We start from the raw sequence: 15,046 nt of genomic DNA on the forward strand, positions 1-15,046 counted from the left end.
TATTTTGCTCATTGTAATTAAGTTTTTTTTAACTTATTGAGTATAAAAGTTTTCTTTTTATAAAATACTTTTTTTTTTTTTTTTGAGACAGAGTTTCACTTATTAACCCTCGGTGGAGTACCATGAAGTCACAGCTCACTGCAACCTCCAACTCCTTGGGCTTAGGCAATTCTCTTACCTCAGCCTCCCAAGTAGCTGGGATGACAGGCACCCAGCACAACTCCTAGCTATTTTTTTGTTGTAGTTAGGCTGGAGCTGGGTTTGAACCTATCACTCTTGGTATATGGGGCCGGTGCCATATATACCTGAGCCACAGGCACCGCCCCCCCCCCCTTTTTTTGCAGTTTTTGGCCAGGGCTGGGTTTGAACCTGCCACCTCACCTCCGGCATATGGGGCCGGCACCCTGCTCCTTTGAGCCACAGGTGCTGCCCAAGTCCCATTTTTAATTAAGAAAAAATTTCTTTTTATATTCACTATTAAACTTTTATTTTATTTTTGATTCAGTTATACCCTCTTAGTTGTGATTATCTTTACATTTTCTTAATGATATCTCCTGAGGCAAAGTTGTTAGCTTTAACAAAATCCAATGTATCAATTATTTCTTCTATGGATTCTATCTTAGGTATCATCTAAGAACTCTGCTTACTCCAAAGCCACAAGGGAGATGTTCCTGTTCTTCCTTTCAGAAAGTTTATAATTTTAGCTCTTATTTAATTCTATATCAATTCTGAGTTACTTTTTGATGAATTTAAGTTTTTTTAAAATGTCTGTTTAATTCAACCATTTGTTGAGAGATTATTATTTCCTCATTCATTTGTATTGAAGACTGTCAAAACAATTGGCCATAAATACAAGAATTTACTTGTGGATTTTCAATTCTTTTCCATTAATTAATATTCTTATTCTTTCATCAATAGTACCTTGTCTTGGTCACTATAGCTATTTAGGAAGTTTTGAAATTAGGTAGTATAAATTTATCTTCTTTTTCAAAATTCTCTTAGCTATTTGCATTTCTAACAGATCTTTGGAGTCTGTTTTTATTTTATAACTTTTTTTCTCTCTAGTTTTCACATAAGATCATTGTAATTGATAGATTTTATTGATTGTTCCTTCTGCTACCTTAACTATGTTGTTGAATGCTATTAGTATTTTTTTCCTTTAAGTTACAGGATATTTAAAGTCTAGAATTTTTATTAAAAATATAATTTTCATCTGTTTATTGGGAAGTTTTATTTGCTAGTTTATTGATGTTATACTTTCCTTTAATTCTTTAAACATGGCTGGCTTTCCTTCAAAGAACATATTTATAATAACTATTTTGAAATTTATCTCGTAATGCAAACATCAAGGATATGCAAATAATATCTTTTTTTTCTCCAGAATAGTGGTGACATGTTTTTTATATTTTTGCATGTCTCATCATTTTTTAGTAGTAATTGGGCATTTTAATGACAATTTAACGTATTGTAGCTACTCTAAATGCAAATGTTCCCTTCCTAAGATTGTCACAGTTACGTTTGTTGGTTGAGTTTTTCGTTCAGTAATTAGCTTCGGCTAAATCTGTCTTTCCTTTGGTGTGTGGCCACTGGTGTTTTTATTTAGCTTATTTATACTTTTGTTTTCAAATATGGAGTTTCAGAATCTGCCCCTGTGTCTACGTATCTTAACTGTCAGCTAATAATTAGGAAAAAGTTATGCACAACTGTCTGGAGCCAGTATGACTTCTTTATTCTTTTGATCAGCATATATGAGAGTCTGTTCAAGTTCACACTACATTTGTCTGGCCTGGCTTCTATTCCACTATAATTTTTCATATCTTCTTTACACACATTTGTAGGCTCCAGGCTCCCTAAGAGTATGTGGCGGGTTTGAGCTCTCTTAGGTCTCTGCCTTGCATGTATACAGACTCAGGTAAGAATATGCTGCCATTACAACATTCACGTGTAAAACCATTGATATTTTATTTTCTCTAAGATCAGTCAACATAGGGAGCTTACATTAATGTCCTAGGTATTATTTCAGTGTTATTGCTGTCAGAATTATTGTCTCATTTGCTTAATACTGTTGTGACATTATTAGTGTAGTTATCTCATTATCTGACAGAGTAACAATCTTAGAATCATCTGTTGGCATCAACAGAATTAATTCACCTTTGTATATTCTCAGCTTCCCTAAACTCCATATTTTTATTGTGGGCCAGATGGATGTATTTCAAAATTTTCATTCAAAACAGTTAAGAGAAAACTATGTAGATAAGTTAAAACTCCAAGGGGGAGAAATATGTCATTATAGGGAATAATAGCTTTTGTTTGTAATGTAAAGAGCTATGGTCAAAATACTATATAGTTGTAAGTTAAATTAATTACACGTATTATGTAATGTTAGCTAAAATATTAACTCTTTTCAAATTATAAATCCAGCTCTAATAATAATTCATATAACACTCATATAACTTATTTAAAAACATGCAATATTAATTTTGGGTACATTACACACATGGAGAGAGCTTCTTTATCTCTGCAAATAATATGTAGAGTTAGGACTGAAATTCCTGTTTAGGTTGTAGGTTACTTTTTTTTTTTTTTGAGACAGAGTCTCAAGCTGTCGCGCTGGGTAGAGTGCCATGGCATCACAGCTCACAGCAACCTCCAACTCCTGGGCTCAAGCAATTCTCCTGCCTCCCAAGTAGCTGGTACTACACAGCTCCTGCCACAATGCCTGGCTATTTCTTTTTTTGGTTGCAGCCATCATTGTGGTTTGGCGGGCCCGAGCTGGATTCAATCCCACCAGCTCAGGTGTATGTGGCTGGTGCCTTAGCCGCTTGAGCTATGGGGGATGAGCATTGTAGGTTACTTTTAAAAACTGTCTATTTCTTAGATTCTAGTTCATTTTATGTAAAGTATGTCCTCAACAAATGGAAGCCTCTCTTTGTTTGAAACACTCTACACCTGACTCAAACAAGCAAAATTATATATCATGCATATTCTATTATACAATTATTGCAATCAATTAATTCAATTACTTACCAAAATTCTTTTTTTAAATTGTCTACTCTGTATAGCCACTAGTGTATTAGTGTTAGGGGCGATAGATGCAAGGGGGACTCATCTGGTCTCTGCCTTTCACCATCACTCTATATTAGAAAGTTAAGAGTGTCATTAGGAAGTTTAACAAATATATATTATGTACTTACTATGCACCCAGACTGTATTCAGGTTAAGGAAATCAAAACGCAAGGTTGAGCTCTAGCAATTCTCCAAATTTCAGATATTTTTCTTTTTAGAAAACAAAAATATCACTTTGCACTGCTATGTGTTGGGGGGTCATTCAGTGCTATTCTGTACTATGTTAAAAATAATTGCTATTATTTATCAAAAGCTCATTATGTATCAGGAGCAATGCAGAATGTTTTATTTTGATTAGGCCTTAACAACCCTATGGGTGTCACTATTTTTGTTTTCACTTTACAGAGGAGAAACCGTGGCAGTATGTTGCTTAGGACCACAGGTCTAATAAGTGCTTAGATGACATGGTTAAGGACAGAAAACTACGAAGGAGCTGAGCTCAAAACTTAACAGAAGACCTGATTATAAGTCATTGTTTTTCTTCTTTCTTTAATTAGATCCAATGGACATGAGTTTGTAGAACACACAAATTTTGCTAAACTTCAATAAACATTGAAGAATAACCCAAATATAGGCTCGGCGCCTGTAGCTCAAGCGGCTAAGGTGCCAGCCACTAGAGCTGGCAGGTTCGAATCCAGCCTGGGCCTGCCAAACAACAAAGACAACTACAACCAAAAAATACCTGGGCATTATGGCGGGCGCCTGTAGTCCCAGCTACTTTGGAGGCTGAGGCAAGAAAATTGTGTAGGCCCAGGAATTGGAGGTTGCTGTGAGCTGTGACAGCTTGAGGCTCTGTCTCAAAAAACAAACAAACAAAAAACACACCAAATATGTCATAAAATGGAATAGCAATCATCTAACAAATGGCACACATCAGTGTAAATTTAGCTGAAAAATATTGCCTTAGAATCAATGCATAGACCCAAAGTCAATGGTTCATACATTTTACTATGGTAATTCATATGGCTTCTGGTCCTTTTCAGATAAAGCATACCATTTCTAAATGGAGAGTATTATAACACATTCATTTTATAGCTATATTTATTCAAAGTATTTTATAAGCTAATATCATTTTTTTCTATCCTAACATAAATATTAATGCTTTATGAAACCCACTTTGGGGAAAATGGTATTACATTAATATAAACAAACAAGAGTAAGGTCAAGTTTGGAATTATGAATTAGTTATGGGATATTAGAGCATTAGGGCAGTTAAAGTATAAAAGAGCAAAGTGGTCTTAGATAAGAGAAGCTTTTAAAATCACTTTTGAGGTCCCATAACTGAGAAGACTATCAGAAAGTTCCAGAAGGTATTAAGAAATGTGGCTAGCTGAGCACAACATGAACAATGTTTCTGAATTGCCCTCCTACGAATGTGGTCTAGCATTTGACTCATGAGAGATCATGGTAAGACCAGAATCAATGGATAAGGGAATATCTTGCTGCATCTAGAAATGCAGGTGGATTAAACTGGATATGTATTGAGAGTGAACAGAACTTCATTTGTTACTCTTCACACACACACACACACACACTCTTGCAATCTTTTTTTATGTTTAATTCTAGTTTGTTCCCCAGTAGTTCCTGGGCAGAGTTTATAGGAAAATTAAACAACAGAAACCAAACCAAATGTGTTTAGTGCTTTTCACAAAGATGGCAGCTGATGTAAGAAATTGGGAAACACTATTATGATCTGTGTTCAGCTCAGCAGAAGATAAATACTGGAGAGATAAAAGAATTAGGGAAGTCAGAAAGGAAAATGTGTGCAACAAATAGCTGGCCTGTTGGAGAAACCAATAAAGAATTGGGAAAAACAGCCTTGTAAACATTGTTTGCACTGAGATGGAAAATTTCCCTTGAGATGTCCTGCTCTTTGTAGGAAAGTACTATTTTATCAGATGCTATCTCAGCTCAAGACTTCTCACTTCCACATCTTCTTTAAGTGTTCCCAATATATCATTTTTCAAAAATAAAATATTTTTTTTCATTTAATCTCATGGCCTTTTCCTTTTACTCTCTTTGCTTCAGAAAATTAGGAATTTGTAAACAGAAATTGCTGATGAAATCCACAACAGATGTGAAGAGTCTATAAATTTTGTGAACAAGGAACATCTTTTCTATGAACTTTTGTTGAGTTGTATACTAAATACTCTGTCCCCAAAGGTTACTTTAATTTAGTTTTCTGTTTTGAATCCAGAGTAAGGAAAGCATATGTTGGTTTCTGCTCTAGACACGGTACTATTAATAATTATTTTTCAGTTTTCTAAGCCAGATACTAAGCAGACTGAATGCATAGAATTGTAGAAACATTGAGAAGATAAAAGAAATTCAAATCACTTTAATCAAAACTTAAAGTGGAAGCACAGGGTAGTAGCCATGGCAATCAATCTTTATTTCTAAATAACTACACGTCGGACTGCAGTTGCGCCCAAGAATTGAGGACTGTGCAGGGTTTATATGGAACACATCTTTATGTATTTGGAAAAGTCAATGCTATTTCCTTATTTAGTTTATATTATATGACTTCCCTTAAAATTTGTTTTTTTCAACACTTTCTACTCACTTAGGACTCATGGACTCTATGTAGACATTGTCTGTTGTGATTCATTTTTGCTTTATGTATCTCTTTTTTTGCATCTGAGAGTCCAGAAACAGTATTTGACTAAAGTCTGATTTCTGTGTGTCATCTCTCTGAGGAGCTATTTGTGATTGTGAAGGAATGTGTTCCTACATTAATTTTTATTCTCTCCCATTGACTAATTGGATTGGCTTTGGACGCATATATTTTTGATAAGAATGTCCCTGGTGAATGGGAAGGTTCAGTTTAATAGCTTTTACATATCAACATTAGCTGAATCAGACTTTGGTTTGTGGTTTTCAAATGTCCTATGGAAACATTTTATTTATCCAACATATTTTACTAGTTTTATTACTCTATTGTATAAATAAAAATGAGACCATTGAAGAGAAGGGCAGAAACTGTTATGTCAAAGAATTGCACCTATTAACAAGCGCTATCTAACGTAGGAATTCCGTTGGCAGCATTGAAAACCCTGTAAGAAGAGATGGGTTCCATTTGATTTCACTTTAGAACTAAAACCAACATTTTTCAATGTTAAAATATTTGGCAAGACTAAAGTTTTATTTCTGTCTATAAAACTGGTACTAATATATCCTTTACTACATTTGCTTTTCATTTGGCAAACAAAAATATTTATTCTTTAGAAATTGTAAAAATCTAAATAAAAATTGGCATGATTGTTTTTTCACCATAAAATTTTTCTCCTAAGAGTTTCTTGTGAAATATAAATAAAATCAATATACTGAATAGCATGTGTTGTATCAAATGGCATTAAAACATTTATTGTCTTCTTTTAGAAATGGTTGATCCAAGGTCAAGTTTAACTTAATTTCATGGGGCTTACTCTGGAACAAATGGAGAACCTGAAACCCCTTATGATCCCTGAATATTCATATACTTCCCTGTCTTCTGAAAATTGAACATCAATTTTAAGTCATTTAACTTTCTAAGAACATATTTTATTGTCTGTCAATTGTATGGCATATACTAAAATAAAAAAGACCTATTCCTCCATTTCTTTTATTTGAAAAAGAAACTATTTAGTGTTTTTCAAAACCGACCAATAAAAACTATATTCCAACTCAATTATTAATACCATATTTCTCATAATAATCCCAAATCTAACATTTTGTGTTAACTCAATATTTAATTTCTTTATACTGTGGAATAAATGGATGGAATGAAAACTGCATATCTCTCAAAAGTATCCCCAGAGTACATGTTTATTGTCCTTTTATTATAGTGAATGTAATCTTGCTTTTGTCCACTTTCTTTTATCCTAGCCATAAAACAACATGAAACATTTTCTCATTTCTGCTACTTGTGAAATGAAATGTTTGACATGGGGTTGATTATTTATCTTGTCTAAACTTCAAGTTCCTCTTTGTAAAACGTAGATGTGTGTGTGTGGTGGTCAGGGAGAGGGGAGTAGTAATAATTCCAGTACCAACTGTACATCGTCATTAAGTAGATAAAGGGGATAATGTGTAAAGAAGACTTACAGCACAAAGCCGGAACTTATTGTTGAAAGCCCTCAAGACAAAACAAAAAGAAAGAAAAGAAACTAGTAATGAAGTCATGAGAGAGAGAAAGAGAGAGAGAGAGAAGTCAATGAAGGAGAGAAAGAAGCTTGATTGCTGTGGAAATGTATTCTAATACGTTTAAGATACCTTGTTATAGTTAAGTGTTAACATAGCATCTAATGTGGTTCATCAACTTCCATCCTTCTGTTTCTTCTCCTCCAATTCTACAAGCTGTCAGCATTCTAGGGTACAATCCATTCTTGCTTCTCTTAACCAGCCTTATTAGAAGAGTAACACTTTTGGAACTCACATTTATTTCTATCACCTGGCTTCTGCTTCCATTGTGTGTTGCAATGAATCTTGTTAGCATCTCTTACTGCAATCTGCTACATCCCTCTTAAAAGAGCATAGCTGAATTAAAATGAGATGACTTTTGTCATTGAGATAGCTTGAAAGTTTGAGATGCTTGGAATCGCTTTACTTTGCATAAAAGAGAATAAGCTAAAAATGTTGAAACAATGTTTAGTAATTGAATATTTTAATCAATATAAGCATACAATGACATTCCAGTCAATATTTTAGTTACTGGGTTTATAAACAAAAAACATCTATTTCTAGTATTTAAGGAATATACAATCTTGTAGCCAATCATACTCATCTTTGTAATAATGGGAAAATTCAATAATGGAAGTTTGATTTTGAGGAGTCTACAACTATCAATACAACATGTTGCCTGGAATATAGTTGACTCTCAATAAATGTGTATTGAACCAAAATAAAATTTTTTTATGAATAAGTGAAATCATGATATATGGTATGAAAATATAGTACATACTAATTATTCATGCTGTATTGATAAGAAATAATATCAATGAATATGTTTCTCCATATATTTAGTAATGGTACTTGTTGGTTTACATACACTTTTCTTTTTTCCTTCATTGGTCATATCTCAAAAGATATAGAAATTCTAATCCAAAAATGGTAGGTGTGGTCAGGACAGTGATGGCCTGGGGAGATAAGTAAAGCTCTCCGTAGTTACCTGGACCACTTCACCACCATGCAAGTACAGGATAAAGTCCCAACATAGCAGGCTTCATAACCTTATCCTATGACATGGACTGTGCAGATTGCAAATTCTTTGTGGCATGCTGCAGAGATCGTTAAATTCTTTGACAATTATACTTATGTATCATTTGTTAAATGAGCTTAATAGTTGTAATTGTTTACTTTACTTGATATATTTTCAACCTTATGCTTGTAACTTAAAGGCTCTATTCATTAAAGCCCTCCTGTTATTAAGGGTTCATTTTCCATTTTCTCTTCTGTAGTAAAAGTTCCCAGGAAGGCAGAATTCCATGCCATTCACCTTTCCTACTGGGCTGTCACTCACCATAGTTCTTAGTGCATGGATGTCAGCAAAGGTTTTTGAATGAGGGAATAAATGGGGTCTTCACAAGTGTGTTAGCCCTTCCCTAGCTAAGCTGTCAAAGATTTCACCGCCTCCTTCTTCTGCATCTTGTCTACTATTATTGATAAGTACCATTTCTTGATTGACTATTGAGAAGAACATTGGAATATTGTTCTGGGAAGCAGCAGAAAACACAAGACTGAAAAAGTAAACAATATATGGAAGAAGCATGGTACAATTCTCCCAAATCCTGTTCCTTCTTTCAAACAGTTCTGAAAGGCAGGAACAAGATTATAGACAGGTGCAAACTTTCCAAAGTGCGCATAACTTTGGTTTCCAAAAGCAACTATTAACAGAATTAAAAGCACATCATATTAAGTCGTTAGGTCTTAAAGATCTATTTATAGCATCAGTTTGATGGAGCAAATCCATTCCAAGCTTTAAACTTCAATAAACAGCTCTAAAGTCAGCATGTAACCTGACATGAAGCCAATTGAATGCCTATAATTAGGTGTCGTATTTACCTTTGAATTACCTTTAAAAATGTAGGTTCTTTGAAAATGCTGTTCAAATTTGAGCTTCTAAGAGACTTACCAAGAAGGCAAAGCTTGTTCCCTTGATTTTCTTTAAAAAAAAAAAGTTGAAAGAGATGGAGCTTATTAAATCAGAAACTTAGAAACTTAGCTTTTAACATGTTCCTACCAACCTCAAAAGCATTCTTTGAAATATATAGTTCCTTATGTGTGTGGGGAAGAAGGGGTGGCTTTTATTGACACTAAAGTAGTGTTTGCTTAATCCGCTATCCATCATTACCTTCTTTTTGACACTTATGTTAGTATACCCTAATATTCCTGTGAGATCTAGCAAGGGGTTTTTAAAACTGTATGCTTGACACTGGAAATATATATTTCCCCATTCAGGGAATAGAGATGGTAGCTTTTGCAATACATAAGTGGTAAGTTCTTGAAGTTTTAAAGCTCTATCGTGGTGATTGAATAATAGTATCAAGTAAAACATGCTTTGAGTGATACACACATTTATTTTTACTAAAAATTCAAACGCAGTGGAGTTATGTAGGCTAAAGTAAATGAGAGAATTAATTAGGTAAAACTTAAACAGTTGGTACATGAACTGTGCTTAATGAAGCATTGATTTTTTTCCCCCCTTTGGAATCACCGAGGGAACTGCAGCTCATTTCCTTAATTCATTTGTATAGTGTTTCCTCTGTTGAAATAAAGGCACAATTTTCTAAGGCCCTACTCAAAAATAAAATAAGCAAAACCATTACAATTTTATTCCAAACATTTGAGTAACCCTCGAGATGGGTCAGTTCCCAGCTCGGTACTCAGATGTCGGGCTGTGCCAGGTCTGCCAGGCCCCACTGGGGCTCAGCACAGTTCTCTTTTCCAAGTGACTTTCAGGAGTTGGTGTTCACTGCCACATTTATATATTGTAGAATCAGTCTCCCAAGTGTCTTATAATTACCTTTTTAATACAATATGCTACTTAGAAAAGAATTAGTTTCCAAGTTTAGTAACTTTTTCTCTATTAAGAATATTTATCTTTCAACACACCAGCTATGGGGCACTGGCTTTGGTGGTGCTGCAGAAAGGACCAAATTGCTTCCTGCTGACCAGGCAGCCATCTGAAAGTAACAACGTGAACCAGTCTGATCCAGGCAGTATTTTGTTTAGTATAATAGACTGTTTTATTTTTAAGCATACTCAAGGCAAATTAATTATTTACATTCATATTAGTATTATGCTTGAATGTACTATTTAAATTATGAGTCCTATTTCATAGCTTTTTGGATTTGGGTGGGACCTCAAATATCTACTTGTCCATCTCCTAATTTTTTAATTTTATTAATGAAAACCATAATCTATAACACAGCTTTATTGGCCTATTCTCTTCCTTTCTCACCTCCCCATTCCTGACCAGTTTTTCCTGTGCTAATATCTGAAATAATCATATAGTAAGTAGTATTGTAGTATGGTCCATTACAAATGGGACAGTTTTTCCTGAATTAACCTAAATTGACTTTGTGTTAATTAACTTTTTATTTTCATCTTTGATCAATATATGTTCTGCAATATTGAAGCATATTAGACTAGAGTCATGGATGACCACCATGACAGTTTTGAAATTCATATTAATGATATCCAAATAATGATATTGAAATGATAATGATAGTCAAACAATAATAATCATTAAATAGAAAGACCTATATCATCCATCACTTCGTGGCATTTCTGCTAAGATTAAGTGTAGAAAGTTATGTATCAAAAAGTCACCTTTGCACCTAATCTTTTTATTCATTTATTTTTATTAAGTCATATACACATAGATCATGAATCCATTTATGCATATGTGGGGTACAATGTGTTGATTTTTTAATACAATTTGGAGTACTTACATCAAACTAATTGATAGAGCTTTCGCCTCATTTACTTGATTATTGTGTAAGACATTTATGTTGTATACTTGATAGATTTAACTTGTACCCTTGCAATATGCTCCAAAGGTGTTGTCCCACCATTTACCCTCCCTCTATCAAACCTCCTCCCTCCACTCCCTTCCCACTCCATTTCTCTCCTTCATCCTGGGCTATGATCTATCTTTCATAAGAAAGTGTAAGTAGATATAAATTGGTTTCATAGAAGTACTGAGTACATTGGATACTTTTTCTTCCATTCTTAAGATACTTTACTCAGGAGAATATGTTCCAGGTCCATCCATGTAAACATATGAGAGGTAAAGTCTCCATCCTTTTTTAAGACTACATAGTATTCCATGGTATACATATAATACAATTTATTAATCCATTCATGGGTCGATGGGCACTTGGGCTTCTTCCATGACTTGGCTATTACGAATTGAGCTGCAATGAATAATCTGGTGCAAATATCTTTTTTGAAAAGTGATTTTTGGTCTTTTGAATATACTCCTAGTAGAGAAATTGCAGGATCCAAGGGCAGGTCTATTTTTAGATTCCTGAGTGTTCTCCAAACTTCTTTCCAAAATCTTTCATTTTTTTCATCATATTAATGCACAAGGATTTCAGTCTCTTGCTATTTTAAGCATTGTACCTATGACAAAGTATGTGTTTATAATGATAAATGATTATGTTTTATTTTCAGTGGCTGCAAGATACTACTCAGTTAAGTGAACTAGTTAAATTGTCCTTAGTCAGCTGGTGTAATAAGCTTACTGGAAATTTTTAAGCAGGTACAGAGAAGAATAATGTTTAAATAAGAAAGGAAGCAGGGAGAAGAGAATTAACATGCATTAGAAGCCACTCTGTGTTAAATATTGAAGTAGAAACATCCTTCCCTTATGTAATATGCTTGTATTCATTGTAAGACAGTGAATATTGCCTCATTGCCCAGTTATTTACACTTAGAAAACTTAGGGGCAGCACTTGTGGCTCAAAGGAGTAGGGCCCCAGCCACATATACTAGAGGTGGCAGGTTCAAACCCAGCCCCAGCCAAAAACTACAAAAAAAACCCAAAAAAAACAAACAAAAAAAAACTTATGTGCCCAAAGAAATGTCAGACCTTAAAAATATCAGATCTACCAGTCTTCCAAGTCTACCATAATTCAAATTCTGCCAGAATCCAAGCTACTTTTTTTTACTAATTTATTTAGATTTACTATCAACTTGAGATCGATTTTTATAGAAACTCATAGTTTGCCTAATATTTTGATGTAGAGTAGCTTATTTGATCTTTATAAATATGTGTGGTAGACACTGTTGGTATTCTATCCATTTCTCCTTAGAAGTCTCTGCTCCTGAAGGCTCTATTATAGGCACAGATAACTCTTTGCCGATGGGTATTCTTTGGCACCAAAAACCTGTCAGAGCCACACAGGCAGGATGGAAGTAGTAGGTGAGTGATGTCTCAAACAATAACTAACAAGCATTAATGGGTAAGTGTCCCAGCACCCACGTCCCTCCATAGAGCCCTCTGAGTGTGCTCCTCATGGTATCCTGGCTTTCCCAAGTTACCTGCAGCAGCCCTCTGTTCCATAACACAGCCTTACTGGCTCATTCTATTCCTTCTCACCTGCCCATTCCTCTCTAGCGCTTCCTGGGATTACATCTGAAATGAGCTTTAACTGAAATGTTTGTCTCTTGTTCTGGTTCTGATAAAATACAATATAAGTTGACTTTTATTATCACTACCTATAAATGAAGAGAGGCTGACATGTATAGATGATTCATATTTGCCAATTCATGGGGAACGAACTTTTTTTTTTTTTTTTTTTTTGAGATAGCGTCTTACTCTGTTGCCTTGGATAGAGTGCCATGGTATCACCATAGCTCACAGAAACCTCAGGCTCTTGGATTCAAGTGATTCTCTTGCTTCGGTTTTTCTATTTTTAGTAGAGATGGGGTCTCACTCTTGCTCAGGCTGGTCTAATACTCCTGAGCTCAAGAACTCCACCTGCCTAGAGCTCCCAGAGTGCTGGGGTTACAGGCCTGAGGCATCGTGCCCAACCCAGGGGAATAAACTATTAAGATCAACATGTTTTCTGTCTGTGCATGCATCTGACTTTTTATGAGGCTTCCTGCTCATTATCTGGGCCTTCCTTACAGGGGCAGGGCTGGGTTGTTAGCACAGCTATGTGGCATCTACTTGCTCCGTTCCACGTGTACAGAAACAAGGAGGCCAAATCAGTGCTGTTACTCTCAGCTGGGGATAAATATAGCTTCCAGGTGGACCTTAGATTACACCTGAATACCAGCATTTTGATTATAGAGGTAATATAAGGTTGGAAATCTTAAACTTAGACATTAAATAAAACAAGATTTTTCTGAGATCAGTATGTCTAAAATTATACTCAGTTTTAATAAATGATTCAATTATCTGCTTTGTTTTTACTAATGGTAAAATGTACAAATACACAACTGTTAATTGTATTTTAGGTAAAAGATCTTCCTCATTAAAAAAATACGTTGCAAGTCCCTAGGTTTGCAGCGACTAGGTTTATGACAGTTGTTGTTTTGTCCAATTTTTGCTCCTTGACCCCCTGTTGCCCTGGTTGCAACCCTCACCTCCAGTCTACATGTCAGGCTGGAGAAGAGGCCTTCTGCCTCTCCCTGCATGTAATGCAATAACCCACAATCACTATTATTACTCCACATCGTGCTTTGGATTCCCTGTTCCCTTTCAAAGTTTCTGTTTTTTACTGTTCTTTATTCTGCCTGCATTTTATCTCATCTGCTCTCTGAGTCCTTGTATGTTTGTGTGGTTTCATGAGAGTTGCTACCTGGCCTTATTTGTGGTTGCTTCTACTGAACATCTCCTTGAACCCTGTTCAAGCCCTTGAGCAAGTCCCTTGCTCAGAACTCTCCCAGTGTCCACAATTAGACTGCAGTCCTGGTTTTTTGATGGAAGGATTTTCTATCTCTGGTATATTCATTCTTTAACCCAGCATGGTGTCTAAGCACATTGCTCAGGATGTGTAATGATCTATTTTTATCAATCATTTAACTTATCTTTATCTGTCATTAATTTGTTTATTCATGAAGGTACGTTGTTTTCTTTCCTCCCACGTGAGATTCCATGATAAGCTCCAGGAGGGCAAGGATGAGATGAGATGTGTTTCTTGTCTTCTACTATATTCTGGGTTCTTGGCACATGTTCTACCCTCCAGGTAGACATTTGGATATTTCTTGAACAAAATTGCCTCTAGCTTGGGAAAGGTATTAGAAATCTTCCTTCTAGGAAATAATGCTGTTTGGATTTGAACATAGAGGAATTGGCTTAGAAAGCTGATGACTGAGATGACACAGCGAGATCTGCTCAATTTCAATTCACTACAGGAAATTGTTTAATTTTACTTTTTACAAAACAAAATTGTTTTTGGAAAGAATAAAACATGCTTCCTCCTTTTCAAGATGATTGTCTGGTTTCACCAAAATGAAAAGGGCTTATGAAGGCATTCCACAGAAGCAGAGTTACAGTATTTTCTTCTAATGCATATATGATAGAAGTTAATATAAGTAGTTAATTGAATAAGCATAACTTTTGGTAAGTGATGTTTAGAAAGCAATTTATTGTCTTATAAATATTTGAACCTTATTCAGTGGGATACTTAATCCCTTGCACGTAAATGAAAACAGAAACATAAAATTAAAAAAAAAAACATGATTTCTTTAATGGTTATTAGGTAACAAAAATGTTTTAATCAATTTCGGTTGCAAGATACACTAACATTTCAGAATTAGAATGTCCAATTGCAAATGACATCCAACATTCCACCATTCTAAGTGGCCATGACTTCCCTTCCTCTGTTTACAGACCATTTCTGTCAAGTTCCCTACTGCAGGGGAGGGAGCAAGTCTGCTGCTTCTTTCCCAGTCACTTGTACCCCAGTGTCCCCTCTCCTCGGGATTT

Source organism: Otolemur garnettii, unplaced genomic scaffold (assembly GCF_000181295.1).
Source record: "Otolemur garnettii isolate 467f Iridium unplaced genomic scaffold, OtoGar3 scaffold00005, whole genome shotgun sequence".
Taxonomy (NCBI): Eukaryota; Metazoa; Chordata; class Mammalia; order Primates; family Galagidae; genus Otolemur; species Otolemur garnettii.